This window comes from Rhinatrema bivittatum, chromosome 11, assembly GCF_901001135.1.
Source record: "Rhinatrema bivittatum chromosome 11, aRhiBiv1.1, whole genome shotgun sequence".
In the NCBI taxonomy this organism is placed as follows: Eukaryota; Metazoa; Chordata; class Amphibia; order Gymnophiona; family Rhinatrematidae; genus Rhinatrema; species Rhinatrema bivittatum.
In genome coordinates, this window is record NC_042625.1 from 81,927,198 (window position 1) to 81,943,521 (window position 16,324).

Here is a 16,324-nt window from a genome sequence, read left to right on the forward strand (position 1 = left end):
GAAAAAGTTCACGCCCTATATTGTACAAAGACTTTAACTAAGGACACATACATAAAAATAATCAGATTGTGAAAAATAACGTTACCTTCCTAAAAAAAAAACTGATTTTGGCAGTGCCTCCCAGCAGATCCACATTTCCTCCCGTCCCACTTGAAGAATACCCGGATGTAGGCGCCAGACGCCTGACAGCTGGAGCGCATGGTCACGTGGCAAGCTTTGTCTCGCTGCTTTTGTCGTAAAGGCCCAGTACACGCGCGTGCTTTCAAACCTTTTGATTGGACAACGGCGATCTTTTCTTTTTAAGCGACTGTCGCTCGCACATTGGTCGCTCGTAAGGACGGCCATCTTGTTGATTTTTCTTACTCTCGCCCTCCCCACTCCTTAAAAAAAAGAATAACTTGTTTCTGCCGATTGGCTGAGTTTAGCGCTTGTCATCGGTGTGCGCCACTCGGATTGGCTGAAGGGCCTAGTCCCTGTAAAGTGCTCTAGGAAGCCCCGCGCGTTGCCCGGCTCGCCGTGCATGAGGGGGAGGAGGCTCGCGCCATTTCTGTGGTGCGCTGGTAGTGCGGCGTCTGAGGCCGGCGGGTGACACCGAAGAGCACGGCCCGGTGAGTAAGCCACAGTGGGGCTTTCCGCTGCTTCCACATGGTGCTCTACGGCAGAGTACAAGGGAGAGGGAGACAGAGAGCAGGCCCGACTCAGACTGCAAGGCTCGGGCGCGGAGGCAAGGCCTGGCCTCGGGAGGTGGTCGGGCCTCGCCGACCCTTGCTATTTTGTCCTTGCTTTAAGCGGTTTCGTTTCTTCTCTTGTACTTGTTGAAGGTGGGCGAATAGAGATAGCGACCAGGTATAGGAATTTCCCAGCTCTTTTATCTTGCCTCTCCATCATCGGAGCTATCCGTGTGCCCCCTTTGCCGCCGTCTTCTCTGGGCCGGAGCCATACTTTGCTGATATCAGATGAGGGATACTTATGTTATCTGTGATAAGTGACCCCGATCTAGAAACGCGCCGTTGTTTTTGCATTAATCATAAACCTCCCTCGTTGAAATAGAAAGGAAGGAAAGCTCGTACAAGCATGAAACGCACGTGCTGTTAGAACTTTTTTACTTTTCCTCTCTTGCCACTCGAGTGTCTTTCTAGGCTGGCAGCACGTGTACATTTTTTACTGTGCAATAGTATTGCACAGTAAAATCATTTTACATGTACTGTATAGATGAATGGGCTATAGCTGCTCTTGATGCTGCTGTTTGGGTGTTGTTGTGGTGCTGGCACGGGCTTATGATTTTTTTGAGGTGTAAGTCAGGGATGGACAAGGGCCTTCATTTTCACTTTTATTTCTCAGTATTTATTATAGTGAACTAAAATAAGAGGAAATCAGTGTGGAGAGACAATTCCATTTTTCCACTGGTTGTCTTCTATTGTTTGTTATAATAAATACTGAGATTTCCGGGAAAAATTGAATATATAAACTGAAAATAAACCTCATTTAAGGATGGGCGATGGGAGTTGATGGTCAAGTATTGATGGACCTAACAGGTTGCTAGTATTGTGAAACCCTGAAGTGTCCTACCAGTACAGGTGATGAAGTGAGGATAAGCTAAACAAGGGATTACATCTTGCACTGTCCTATCTCGAGTAAGCTGTCTTTGACTTTTTGAGCATCATTTTTTACAAGACCTTGTGGCTCTTGGTAGTAGCACTGGTAATTGCTGTTAAGTCAGCAGCTTGAATCTCCTCTCTCTCTTGATGGGCTGTAGTGGTGGCTACATATTTTGCCACACTTTTTTTCCTTTTTCCCATCAAGCAATAGCACGCTTGGTGGCTGTTTCTTCCTCATGTAGTCAGGAGGAGTATATTTTGGGGACTGAAATGAGCTGGGGATAAGTAGCACTGCAGGACAGGGAAGACATGCAGTTCAGTAAAACAAAAGGATAGTTAAGACACAACTGAGAAATAAAAAAATATATGGCTATTGATTTAAAAAAAGCCAGAACTCTCCCCTTGTCACCCACAGAGCACACACCAGTCACAATCTTCATCTTCCATCTCTTGATCTACCATAATCTCTATTTTTATTCTTTGTTGCCTGGTGGTGGGTTGAGGGGTGGGAGTCTGAGATCTTTCATCTCTCCTTTTCTGAGGATCTATGACTCCCAAACCTGCCCTGGTGATCTTACAGCTAATTGACTTTTCAGGAGTTCTACAATGAATATGCATGAGAGAAATCTGGAAATACTATACTGATTTAATTTTTGCATATACATTGTGAACATTTTGAAAACTTGACTGGGTTGCGGCCCTTGTACATAGTTTATGCACCCCCTGTCCTATTGTGTTGCATGAGTAGAAGTAGCATTTAGGAGAAAACTATTTGGGCAAACAAATCTTTTCTTCTAAAGCAAAAAAAACCAAAACTTGACAGTACACACCTGTCATATCAGAGTCTAGTATTGCAAGATAGAATTTATCTCTGAGTTATTGCAATTGTGTGTCAGAATGGCAAGAACATTTGGTCTTTCTTGCTATTCCAAATGTGCTTTTTTTTATCTTAACATAATACATTTTTCAAAGCTAATTACATTTGTTGATCATGACGTGCAAACATTATCTGGACTGTTCTGCTTTTGTCATAATTAGGACTAAAATAAATGAATCTCAAAGTAGCTAGCATGGCTGTAGAGCTGAGTAGTTGGTGTGGATGGGCAGACTAGATAGGCCATATGGTCTTTTTCTGCCATTATATTTTTATGTTTATTGAATACCTTAAGAAAACCTATTTTTAATGCTTGAAATGTCACAATCAAATATTTTAAAGGCATGCATGCAAAAAAGCATCCAGATGTTGATCATAACCCTGCACCAGACTGGTTAAGTTTACTTCAAAACAACTATTATGTGACACATTGAATGCTTATTTCTGGTATCAAATTTGGTAAAAATTTGAAGAGTTTGGTTATTGAAAGTATGATCAGTTACTTACAGCGAATATGTATTTTCACTGTATAAATGCATGTAACTTACAATTATAAAGTAAAAAAGGACAGGATATTTTAGGATAGTTAGATTCTTATTGTATGTATGTTTCAATGTAAAGTATTACTCTCCCCTTCAATTACCATAATTGAGGCCACTTGTACAGACAAAATATACATAATACTTTAAAACAGGAGTAGAAACATGGTGATAAAACTTAAGCACGTATGAAATAATTTTAGGACTCGAGGACATTTTTCCCTTAATTTTTTTCTTGCTTTTTTCGCTTCTTGCCATTTTACTTGTTTAGTTCTTTTCTTTTCTCTTTGTTTTTTTTTTTGTTTTTATAACATTTATTTTTGATCTTCCTTTATTTTTGTGTATTTGCTTTCATGAGTTTAGGCACTGTTTGCCATATTTTAGGAACCCTGCTGACCTGGCTCTTGAGAAATTTCCAGCCCTGAGCTTGACTGAAAAGAAATGCATCTGCTGTCCACTTGGGATACATTTTTCTTTTTTTCAATTCAATGGGCTTCACATGATAAAAAACAAACATTTATTCTCAAATTTTTCTTCTTTGCTGAACTGCACACTTATCTATTCCAAGTACTTTTATTCAGTGTGTGGTTTTTTTTTTTTTTTTTTAAATGGGTGCCAACTTTTAGAAAGGTGCATAGCAGCCAGGGCCTGCACCATGTGGGTCATATATCTTCCATTAATTGCCTTTGACGTCATACTATGGCAAATATTTTAACATGACGTGAAATAAGTTCGATTTTGAATATATAAAGTAGTCCCATATTCTTCATAAAAGCAAAGAATTACCACATTTTACTGAAACTTAATATGATTTAAATGTGTATGTAAGTACACAGGGCTGAATTAACTGAGGGCAAGTCCACTGTTGCTAATTAAATTGTTCAGTTGGTGCTCAGCATTGAGCAGTTGTATTTCTTGCCTTGCAATTTTCTCAGGAAAACAGATTTTATAAATAGTGATTTTCTAGTTGTGGGAAAGTGTAAAATTTGAGTTAGTGCTGATTTAAAAATCATTTTGAGCAATTTTTAAACAGTGAAGTGATTTAGAAATATTAATTTATTAGTAATAAAGATGTAAAATTCTGGAAACTTTTAAATTCATCAACTTATTTTTGGGAAAGGGAATTTTGGGAAAAATTGAAATATACACGGGGCCAGATTTTTAAACCTACGCTCGCGGGGTACATTTGTACATGCATGTGTTAAACTCAGGGGTTGGCGCGCACCAAGCCCTCGGGGAGACCAGAGGCTTTCCCTGTTCTTCCCCCCCCCCCCCCCCCCCCCCGGTACCTTTTTGTTTCAGGAGTTACGCCTGCTGGCAGTTGGCACACAATCCTCCAGCAGAGTGGCCTTGCACGGGCCTCCTGCACGCCCCCGGACCGCCCATTTTTTCAAGCCCCGGGGCTTTATGCGCGCTGCTGGGCCTTTTGAAAATAGGTCTGGCACGCATAAATCCACTTGGATTTACGCGCGTAGGCTTTTAAAATCTGCCCCACAATGTTTAAATTACACAAAACCAAATTTTTATCTTCAAGATAGAAGATGAACTGTGTACAATCGGCAAATAGTTTTCCTTTTTTCATATAAAACTAAGGCATTTATACTTTTTAAAATTTTTATACGTATAGCTTCATAAGTATATCAAATAGTTGTTAGGTCTAATGCTTAAGATGGTCCTACAAGTTGATGCAATCTGAACATGCCAGTTGAAATTTAGGGAGTGGAAAAATAATACTATAGTAAATTAAAGTCACTTTTTTTTAATTACCTAAATCTGTAAGCAGTCTTTCTGCAGTCTGCATGATGTAGATTAGAAAAAGAAGAAATTAATTATTTTCTGAACTTTTTCTCTCTGAGTGTCATAGTAGCAATCCCTCTTTCAAACTGCATTCAGTTTTCTGGACAAAAAAAATGACCAGTCTAACAAATTACACTTAACTAGCAGTAAATGTGGATATTCAATTACACTACTATTCCATTTAATAGTTTATCACCTTCAGAGACTTTCATTTTTTATTTACCCCGAATGTAATAAGGCTTTTTTTTCCATTGACATTTTTCCCTTTTTTTTTTTTTTCTTGTAATAAAAACTGAAAAATTCCCAGGAGCAATAATATAAAAACTGAAAATGAAGGTCCCTAATCGTCTAATGGAAGAAAATTGGCCACATGAAACATGCCGTTATTTATACAATAAGTGAGTGTGGATCCAAAAGCAACCAGTCACAACTAGGAATACCACTCTTATCTCAATGCAATGTTCAAGCCTTTTGGGTATACAGTGCATTCAGAAAGTATTCAAACCTATTCACTTTTCCATATTTTATGTTACAGCCTTATTCTAAAATCGATAATATACATTTTTTCCCTCCTCGATCTACACACAGTACCCCCATAATGACAAAACAAAATCAGGTTTGTAGAAATGTTTGCAAATATAAAAACAAAAAAAACCTCATCACATTTACATAAGTATTCAGACCCTTTGCTATGACACTCAAAATTGAGCTCAGGTGCATCCTGTTTCTATTGATCATCCTTGAGATGTTTCTCCAACTTGATTAGCATCTACCTGTGGTAAATGCAGTTGATTGGACATATTTTGGAAAGGCACATACCTGCCTATAAACCCACAGTTGAAAGTGTATTTCAGAGAAAAATCAAAGCCATGAAGTTGAAGAAATTGTCTGTAGACCTCCAGGACAGGTTTGTGTTGGCACAGATTTGGGGAAGGGTACAAAAAATTGCTGCAGCATTGAAGGTCCTGAAGAAAACACTTGTCTCCATCATTCTCAAATGAAAGAAGTTTGAAACCACCAGGACATTTTCTAGAGCTGGCCATCTGCTCAAACTGAGCAGTTGGGGAGAAGGGCCATATTTCAGGGGCAGTATGGTTGTCAGAGTCCCAGATTGTACTCCTCGGCCAAATACGAGCAGATCTCTGCAACATTTGAAAGTGCTTTTCCAATATATCAAGTCCTAAGACTGTTGCTTGCTTAGTAATCTAGTCAAATTAGTAGCAGTGCCATCATTTTTGCTAACATTTTTTATTTTTGTATTTTGGATATAACACAGGAATAAGCAACTCTGGTCCTGGAGTGCCAAAAATGGGTCTGGTTTTCAGGATATCCACAATGAATATGCACTAGGTATATTTGCATACATTGCCTCCATTGTATGTAAATATATATCATATATATTCATTGTGGATGGCCTGAAAACCAGACCTGTCTGTGGCACTCTAGGATCAGAGCTCCTCACAGATTTGCAGAAAGGTAAATTGGTTGACAACAGAGATAAAATAACACATTTACAGAAAAGAGCAGAATATCACTTCAGTATTTGAACATTTCTCAATGGGCGGCCAGTCTTTTTTTTTTTTTTTTTACAACTCCCAAAATTAGGGTACTTAAAGGAATTTCAGAACTACACAAGAAAGCAAAATATTTGAAATTCAAATGATCAAACAGGATCCAACAGGATAAAGATCATACAAGAGAGTAAATGCTCAGTAGAATCTATATGGGTAGAAATCCCATGTGTGTTGGGTAAGAGTATAGTGATAGGAGTATACTACTGTCCACCTGGACAAAATGGTCAGACAGATGATGAAATGCTAAGAGAAATCAGGGAAGCAAACCAATTTGGCAGTGCAATAATAATGGGAGATTTCAATTACCCCAATACTGACTGGGTAAATGTAACATCAGGACTTGCTAGAGTCATAAAGTTCCTGGATGTAATAAATGATTGCTTCATGAAGCAATTGGTTCAGGAACCAACAAGAGAGGGAGCTATTTTAGATTTAATTCTTAGTGGAACGCAAGATTTGGTGAGAGAAGTAACTGGTGGGGCCAATTGGCAACAGTGATCATAACATGATCAAATTTAAACTAATAACTGGAAGGGGGACAATAAGTAAATCTGCAGCTCTAACACTAAATTTTAAAAAGGGAAACTGATAAAATGAGGAAAACAGTTAGAAAAAAACTGAAAGGTGCAGCTGCAAAGGTTAAGTGTTCAACAGGCTTGCACATTGTTTAAAAATACAATCCTAGAGGCGCAGTCCATATGTATTCATAGAGCTTTGTCCCTCGCCGCCCGAACTCTCTCCCTCCAGATATCCGCATGGAAACATCCACCCCAAAATTAAAAAAAAACAAACTAAAAACTCTGCTCTTCCAACAAGCCTACCCTCCCGCTACTCCATCCACATAATGTATAAAACTTTTTTCCACAAGACTATTTGATTTCCCTTGTAAATATCTTGTACATATAGTTCATAACTATTCTGTACTTTTTTTTTTGAAATACCTTTATCTCTAATTTTATAGCTACTGTTCTAGGAATTGCCCTGCCTACCATTTTGTTTCCTGTAAATCTTCCAGTTATACCTTTTTAATTCAAATTTTATAGTTAATGTTCCATGTAAAGGCTCTGCCTACCTGTTTTGAGTTTCATTGTACACCGATACGATGTGCAAACGGTTGTCGGTATATAAAAAATGTTAAATAAAATAAATAAATAAATGTATTCTGCACATTAAGAAAGGTGAAAGGAAGGCAAAACGATAACCGTCATGGTTAAAAGGTGAGGTGAAAGGCTATTTTAGCCAAAAAAAATCCTTCAAAAATTGGAAGAAGGATCCATCTGAAGAAAATAGGATAAAACATAAGCATTCTCAATGTAAGTGTAAAACATTGATAAGACAGGCGAAGAGAGAATTTGAAATGAAGTTGGCCATAGAGGCAAAAACTCATAATAAAAACTTTTTTAAATATATCCAAAACAAGAAACCTGTGAGGGAGTCGGTTGGACCATTAGATGACAGAGGGGTTAAAGGGGCTCTTAAAGAAAATAAGGCCATTGCAGAAAGATTAAATGAATTCTTTGCCTCCGTGTTTACTAATGAGGATGTTGGGGAGATACCAGTTCCGGAGATGGTTGTCAAGGGTGATGAGTCAGACGAATTGAACGAAATCACTGTGAACCTGGAAGATGTAGTAGGCCAGATTGACAAACTAAAGAGTAGCAAACCACCTGGACCGGTCGGTATGCTTCCTAGGGTTCTGAAAGAACTCAAATGAAATTTCTGATAGGTTACACATTTTAACTAACAGATCATTAAAATCATCCATTGTACCTGAAGACTGGAGGGTGGCCAATGTAACCCCAATATTTAAAAAAGGCTCCAGGGGCGATCCAGGTAACTATAGACCAGTGAGCCTAACTTCAGTGCTGGGAAAAATAGTGGAAACTATTCTCAAGATAAAAATCGTAGAGCATATAGAAAGACATGATTTAATGGAACACAGTCAACACGGATTTACCCAAGGGAAGTCTTGCCTAACAAATCTGCTTCATTTTTTTGAAGGGGTTAATAAACATGTGGATAAAGGTGAACCGGTAGATGTAGTGTATTTGGATTTTCAGAAGGCATTTGACAAAGTCCCTCATGAGAGGCTTCTACGAAAACTAAAAAGTCATGGGATAGGAGGCGATGTCCTTTCGTGGATTACAAACTGGTTAAAAGACAGGAAACAGAGAGTAGGATTAAATGGTCAATTCTCTCAGTGGAAAAACAGTGGAGTGCCTCAGGGATCTGTACTTGGACCGGTACTTTTCAATATATTTATAAATGATCTGGAAAGGAATACGATGAGTGAGGTTATCAAATTTGTGGATGATACAAAATTATTCAGAGTAGTTAAATCACAAGCAGACTGTGATACATTACAGGAGGACCTTGCAAGACTGGAAGATTGGGCATCCAAATGGCAGATGAAATTTAATGTGGACAAGTGCAAGGTGTTGCACATAGGGAAAAATAACCCTTGCTGTAGTTACACGATGTTAGGTTCCATATTAGGAGCTACCACCCAGGAAAAGATCTAGGCATCATAGTGGATAATACTTTAAAATCGTCGGCTCAGTGTGCTGCAGCAGTCAAAAAAGCAAATAGAATGTTAAGAATTATTAGGAAGGGAATGATTAATAGAACGGAAAATGTCATAATGCCTCTGTATCGCTCCATGGTGAGACCGCACCTTGAATACAATTCTGGTCGCCGCATCTCAAAAAAGATATAATTGCGATGGAGAAGGTACAGAGAAGGGCAACCAAAATGATAAAGGGGATGGAACAGCTCCCCTATGAGGAAAGGCTGAAGAGGTTAGGGCTGTTCAGCTCAGAGAAGAGATGGCTGAGGGGAGATATGATAGAGGTCTTTAAGATCATGAGAGGTCTTGAACGAGTAGATGTGACTGTTATTTACACTTTCGAATAATAGAAGGACTAGAGGGTATTCCATAAAGTTAGCAAGTAGCATATTTAAGACTAATTGGAGAAAATTCTTTTTCACTCATCGTACAATAAAGCTCTGGAATTTGTTGCCAGAGGATGTGGTTAGTGCAGTTAGTGTAGCTGGATTCAAAAAAAGGTTTGGATAAGTTCTTGGAGGAGAGGTCCATTAACTGCTATTAATTAAGTTTACTTAGGGAATGCCACTGCTATTAATTGCATCAATAGCATGGGATCTTCTTAGTGTTTGGGTAATTGTCAGGTTTTTGTGGCCTGGTTTTGGCCTTTGTTGGAAACAGGATGCTGGGCTTGATGGACCCTTGGTCTGACCCAGCATGGCAATTTCTTCTGTTCTTTGAAATAAGCATTAAAGGACTTTAATAAGGACATTGGCTTTATCACCCACTATTGATGGATGGAGAGTTTTACTGTCTCCTCCCTTCACTCCCTTGCCCTTTCCCCTTACTAAGTTGTAATGCTTAAGCAGATAACCTGTGGCTTAACTGACTCTACTATTTTAAACACAATGTTACCATATTGTTTCTTCACTCACCTCATGAAGGGAGCTTAGCTCTTCAAAGCTAGTCACAGAAGTAGGCAATACTTTTTACTGGACAAACTCAAAACAATAAATTTTATTTATTTAAAGACATTTATTACCCGCCCTACCTACATTCAGAGCGGGGTACAATATAAACATACACAGTCAAAAGAATAGAAGTGACAAGATAATACATAGATTATCCGAGTGGTGCTGGGGGGAATAGCATTCCTTACAACAGAACATCAATCAACCAAGATGGGGAGGAAATGATAAAATTCTTCAGGAAGGGGAGTTCAGTCTATCAAGTTAGCTGACTTCTGGCCTCTTAAGTGGCACCCTCTGAGGGTGGATATGTTAGGGGGGTTAGTCCATTATTTACATTTGGTAACGTTTTTTTGAAGAGGAAAGCTGTGGTTTTTTTTTTGGGGGGGGGGGGGGGGGGTTTATTTAAAGGGCTTTTTTAAAGAATGTTCTATTTCGGAGACATCTTAATTCTTTAGGAAGATTGTTCCAAAGGAGTGGTCCTGTGGAGAAAAGGCACGTTCTCTGGTTTCCTCTAGGTGAGTGAGCTTTGGAGATGGGACATTTGATAGCATTAGATTAGACGATCTGGGGTGTGGAATTTTTTATTGAGGAAATTCACGGGGCATGTAAGTTGTGAATCAAGGAGTGTTTGATCATGGCAAGCTTGTATTGTGACTGGAAAGAGATTGAGAGTTAGTGTAGGGATTTGAGAACAGGAGAGGTGATCACGCATGGGAGTGCTTGTAAGGAGTCTTGCTGCTGAATTTTGTGTGATCTGTAGAGGACGGTTCGCGTATAAAGGTAGACCTGTCCGGAGGGAGTTCCAATAGCTGATGCCAGAAAATAGTAGGGATTTGAAGGACAGACCTAAAATCTGTGTTCAAGAAGGGGCTTAAGGTGCCAGAGTAACCGTACTTTGTTGAAGGAGGAGTTGGTAATAGTTCTTGTATTGTTGCACGTGGAGAGAGAAGAGAATTGTGACTCCCAGATTTCCTACACTTTGGGAGATGGTGATTGGAATGAAAATCAAAAGAGAAATTGTTGGGTGTGTTGTCGACTAGGTAGTAGAGATGTGTATCGTACTGGAAATCGTTTCATTTCCCGCGGTTCTGGGTTTTTTTTTTTTTGGCTGTCCCGGTCTGAAACCCCCCCCCCCCCCCCCCCCCCCCGATCCTTCAGATTTAATTATTTACAATTTCCCACCCTCCCGACCCCCCCCCCCCCTCAAAAAAAAAAAAACCTGCCTAAAGTCCCTGGTGGTCCAGCGGGGGTCCCGGGAGCGATCTCCCGCTCTCGGGCCATCGGCTGCCACTAATCAAAATGGCGCCGGTGGCCCTTTGCCCTTACCATGTGACAGGGTCTATTGGTGACGGGCCGGCCAATGGCACCGATAGACCCTGTCACATGGTAAGGGCAAAGGGCCATCGGTACCATTTTGTTTAGTGGCAGCCGATGGCCTGAGAGGAGGACATCGCTCCTGGGACCCCCGCTGGACCACCAGGGACTTTAGGCAAGTTTTGGGGGGGGAGTCGGAAGAGTGGGGGATTGTAAATAATTAGATCTGAAGGGTTGGGGTGGGTTTGGGTTTTGTTTGTTTTTTTCTGTGTGCCCTTTCTCCCCTCCCCCAAACGATAAAACCACACGAAATTTCATGTGGTTTTCCTTTCATTTTTGGGGACCCCGATACATGACGAATTATGAAATATTGTACAATATTTTAATTCATCATAAAAACGATGCACCTCCCTACTAGGTAGCGTGGTAAGATAATGATTTCCGTCTTATAGATGTTAAAGGCTAATTGATTACTATGGAACCATCTTTGGATGGTTGTGAGACAGTGGGTGAGGAAAGATTCTGGGAGGATCCAAGTATGTTTTAGAGGAAAAAAGAAATGAATATCATCTGCATAAATTTTGTAGTGAACTCCAAGGTTATCAAGGGCGGCATAGTGGGGTTAGGTAAAGGTTAAATAAAGCAGCAGAGAGGGCAGACCCTTGGGGCATCCCAGAGCTTAGGGGTGTCAGAGGAAGAAAAGAGGTCGATTTGAACTTGTTGGGTTCTCATCTTAAGGGCAGAAGGTTAACCAGGCCATCACAGAGCCAGAAGTTTTAAAATGATGGCGACAATTCTTTCTAGAATTGTAATTACCTAATTTTCCATTCTTTTTATCTTCATTTTAGTTATTAGTAAGTATTTTGAAAGAATAATAGAAAGGTAGTTATAATGTATTAAAAACATTTTTAAAAGCATTTCACATGTGCTAACAAAATATTTTTCCTAAATTTCCAATTTTTTAAATTCTTAATCTCTGGGAGAAAAACAATTGAACATTTTTTTTTTCTTCCTGCACTCCCCTCACCCTTTTCCTGGCCTTTACATCTCTAGCTGCAAGTTTGTGGAATCAGCAATCACATTATATCCTAAAATTCAAAGGAGCTGTGTGTGTAAATGTGGTTCTGATCTCCCAGGGCTGCAGGTTTTTGGATAGCGTTGCCCTTGACATCTTTTTACTGTTTGGGATCTTGCCAGGTACTTGTGACTTGTATTAGCCACTGTTGGGAACAGGATGCTGGGCTTCATGGACTTGGTATTGCATATCTTCAGAAGCCCATTTCCATGCTTAAAATGCAAGCGTCTAATGTATTGACAATTCACTGGCATATATAGTAATTTTCAAAAGCCCACTTACACACTCAAAGTGCATTTACATGTGTAAAGCCCAGTTGCAAGCATAAATTTCTGCCAAAGTATGTGCACCAAATAAGACTGACTTTTGATGCTGCAAGGTGTCTATAGTGGGATGTTGTTTTTCTAGTTTGCACATGGTGTCTGGATGAGCCTGTACAGCCTATTTTTGTTTCTATGAAGCTTTTAAAGTGTAACTGGTTGGTTGCATAATAAAACTTTGGAATTGTGGAATTCTTTGGCATATACTTGTATTATGGTTGTAAACTTTATCCTCGATGAATGTCCTTATTTGAACATAGTATGCAGTTCAGAATTTAGTTCTTGGGCCATCCATGGTATTTTGATTAACCAGGTTTTGTTTTGTTATATAATTCTAATTTTCTTTTCTTTAAACATTAAACATATACCAAAAATTTATTTATTTTATTTATTTATTTATTTATTTTTATATGCAAATCAAATCGGTTTACAGAGAACAGTTGAAAACTTGCTTGGAGGCAATTACATATAACGAAGAACTTTTTAAATACCAGTTAAATAGAAGAAAAATATATGACAATATATGAAAATAAATTCTTTCTTCCAGCATTTTTGTTTGTAATGGCAGACTCTTGCATACTATAATTTAATTTAGTAGAGATGGTTCTTAAAGCCCTGTTGATGGCAAGTGAAAAATCAAGTTAGGGAAAATGTGCCTGATAGAGCAATAGGAAAGAATATCTAATAGGGCCTATAAACCACCACATTAATATTCTGCTGCATGATTAGAAACATTCATGTAAACTTCACAAGGGCTGGAAAAAAGATCGCAAGGACTTGTTCATTTTCTTGTTTAGAAAAATTGTTTCCTATTCACCTTTTTTTTTTTTAACTAGCTTTTCCTTATTTTGTAATCTTTAGATATTCAGTCTCTATGGTTTCCTCATTTCATTTGTAGCTTATTAATATTACATGGAAAGGTCACTATCCAGGTCTTAGAGCTATTATAGTGTCATTGCAGGGACTGAGTTATACTTTTAAACAGTAAGATATACCTAGCAAGACTTGTAGAGCTAGGGGTCATAATATGAAGCTCCAAGGAGGGTAGACCCAGAATTAATGTCAGTAAATATGTCTTCATGGAAAGGGCAGTGGATGCATGGATTGCCCTCCTGGAAAAAGTAGTGAAAACAAGAAAAGTAACAGAATTCAGAAGTGCTTTGGATCCCTAGTGGCTAAAGGATGGAAATTAAGATAACTACTGCTCCATGCACATTATTTTTATTACCCATAATACAAGGCATGATGATAACCTGTACAGTATGGCAGTTATCCATAAACAAAAAAAAATTAGCTTGCTGGGTAGACTGGATGGACCATTTAAATCATTTTCTGCCATTATTTACTATGCTACTGTATTATGTTGAAATGTTTCTTTTTAACACATTCAGCAGTTTAAAAGCTTTTTATAAGTGATTACTATGCAGTTAGTTGCTGCACAGTACCAACTTAGAAAAAGTGTGAGAGCTAGATAAGGTCTGTGGTGCTCCAAGACCTGTAAATCACAGCCATGACTGGTCCAGGCTTGAATTCTCATCTCTGCTTTCTATTTCCTTCTGGTGTTGATAGGACAGTGCTGGAAGAAAGTGGGAAGCTGATGGAGGATGTCTGTGGCTGTAATTTAGAACTAGTTGAGTCCTGCCGAATATTTAACTTGTGCATCCGAATTCCTAAAATATATTTTCAGCATGTGATTGTGCATCATGTAACTGCATGTAATTACTTATAGAATGCCTTCAAGCTGCTGAAATTTGTTGAAAAGGTACTTCACCGTGGGGTAGATTTTAAAAGGTGCACACGTCCATATACGCGTGCTACTTGGTGCGCGCACATGCGTGCTGGATTTTATAATCCGTGCAGGTGGGGCATACAGGGGAGGGAGGATTTAGGAAATTTCTGCGCGGCAATGCATCCCGACCTTCCCCATTTCCCTTCCCCTCTCCTCCCCACCTTCTAAATCCAAGGTTTTCTTTGTTTTGGTTTTTTTGTTACCTTTTGTTCAGCAACTTACTTCAGCCCCTGAGTAAGTTGGGACAGCAAACAATAGCACTGTCCCAGCCCGCCCCCTGGCTTGCCCCTTTCAAGGAGCCTGGCACTTATGCGCATACTGGGGTTTACATGCGAGACTGGGCCCCTTCTAAAATGCGCATGGTGCGCACAAGGCCCAGCCACACACATAACCCCCAGATTTTATGCATGCAGGGGATTTAAATTTGCCTGTATGTCTCATAGAATAGGCCAGAAACTGCTATACAGAGCTGTGGCTTTTCCAGACAACATTACAGGAGTGTGATGATTTCATGTGCAACTTTCTCTATCAGAAAGTACCTGAGAGATTTAATGAGGCTTCATTAAGAAGCAAAAACATAACTGCATATTCAGTCATATGCCTATTATATTAAGACTTTTTTTTTTTTTAATAATAAACATGGTTTCAGGGAGTGTAATAGTTCATTAGCTTCAAAATTTTATGCAGTTTAACTGCCCCCTCCCCCACCATTTATCCATTACATCTTTAAATCTCAGGTATTTCAAATGAAAATGAGACCTGATTGGAGCCAGCTTTCTTGGCACATTTAGCAAGCCATGGTTCTAGGTTTAACTTTTTTTTAAATTTTAAATTAGATTTTTTTTCAATTCTTTGTTTTGAAAATCATTTTTTGTTTGGTTTTATAGAAGTTATAAGTGTTTGGCATTTCATTTAATTTACACTGAACAAATGGATAAAAATCATGTTGCATATTTTTGGTTGTATTGCCTTGTGGTGATCGTAGTTCATTTTACTAGATCAGTTGTCATCTCCCTTGAATACTTTTTTTTTTTTTTTTCCCCCCCCCCCCCCCTGTGCATGTAGGTCTCACTACTGTTAAATCACGCAGCAGTGTTTGGTCATCTGTTTGGTTCTTTCATTGCAGACTTTACCAAGCAGCAGATAAAGATAGTGCAGTTTAGTTAATTCTGGCATTAATAAAGAGCCTAAGATTTATTTGATACCAGGAGAGCCAGCAGGAACATGTTTCCTATACAGGATTGTTTGGAAGACCCAGTATAGTAATCTGCACATGCTATAGCCATGTTTTCTTTGCAAACTGGTATGCTAATGCCATTCTTTGTGCAAAAATTTATCCCTTCGCACTTCGTATACTAAGATCTAATTAATTTTTATTGCCATTGTGAACTGATTTTGCCTCTCTTGGTGCACCATTTGCCCTCTCACTTTGAATGAAGATTTTGATCTATTTGGATACAACAGGATCCCATGAATGACTTAATAGAGTATTAATGTCAATTGAGGAAGTGAAGGAATTGAGGCAGTGTTGTGTGAAGGTTGCAAAACAAGTTATTCACATATGTGAAGATAACATTATAGGTCTATGAATACACATCTACATTAAAAAAAATTCAGAGATCATATAGGAAATTGAGCTGAAAATTGTATTAGTTGTATGTGGCCCTTTGTATCCCTCTACAAGTGAAAGAGATCTACATATTGAATCTGGTGATGTATATGAAGTACTTGGAAATGGAAAATCTTCCTTAGAAGTACAGTGCTGTTATTTTTTCTTTTCTTTTTGTTATATATATTTTTTTAAATTTTTTTTTTTTTTTTTTTAAATTTAGGACAGATTACCCAAAGGCATTGCAGTACATTGATTTTGATGCAGGATATATTAGCAGCATGTTTTTAAATTAGTTGTAGATAAATCGTGTGTTATC

The 16,324-nt window shown here is 38.7% G+C and overlaps 1 protein-coding gene across 10 annotated transcripts in view; it reads left to right on the forward strand.

The window, feature by feature from the left end:
• Window positions 1-339: 339 nt before the first annotated feature.
• The window catches only part of HNRNPR (heterogeneous nuclear ribonucleoprotein R), a 93,865-nt gene continuing 77,880 nt past the window's right edge, over window positions 340-16,324 (forward strand). For 6 of the 10 annotated variants that reach the window (XM_029571987.1, XM_029571990.1, XM_029571991.1 and 3 more), the window contains exon 1: window positions 343-608. The gene's annotated coding sequence lies outside the window, so the exon portion shown is untranslated. Of the gene's footprint in view, window positions 609-16,324 lie in introns of all 10 variants that reach the window. The other 4 variants (XM_029571986.1, XM_029571984.1, XM_029571994.1 and 1 more) reach the window with 4 other exon arrangements.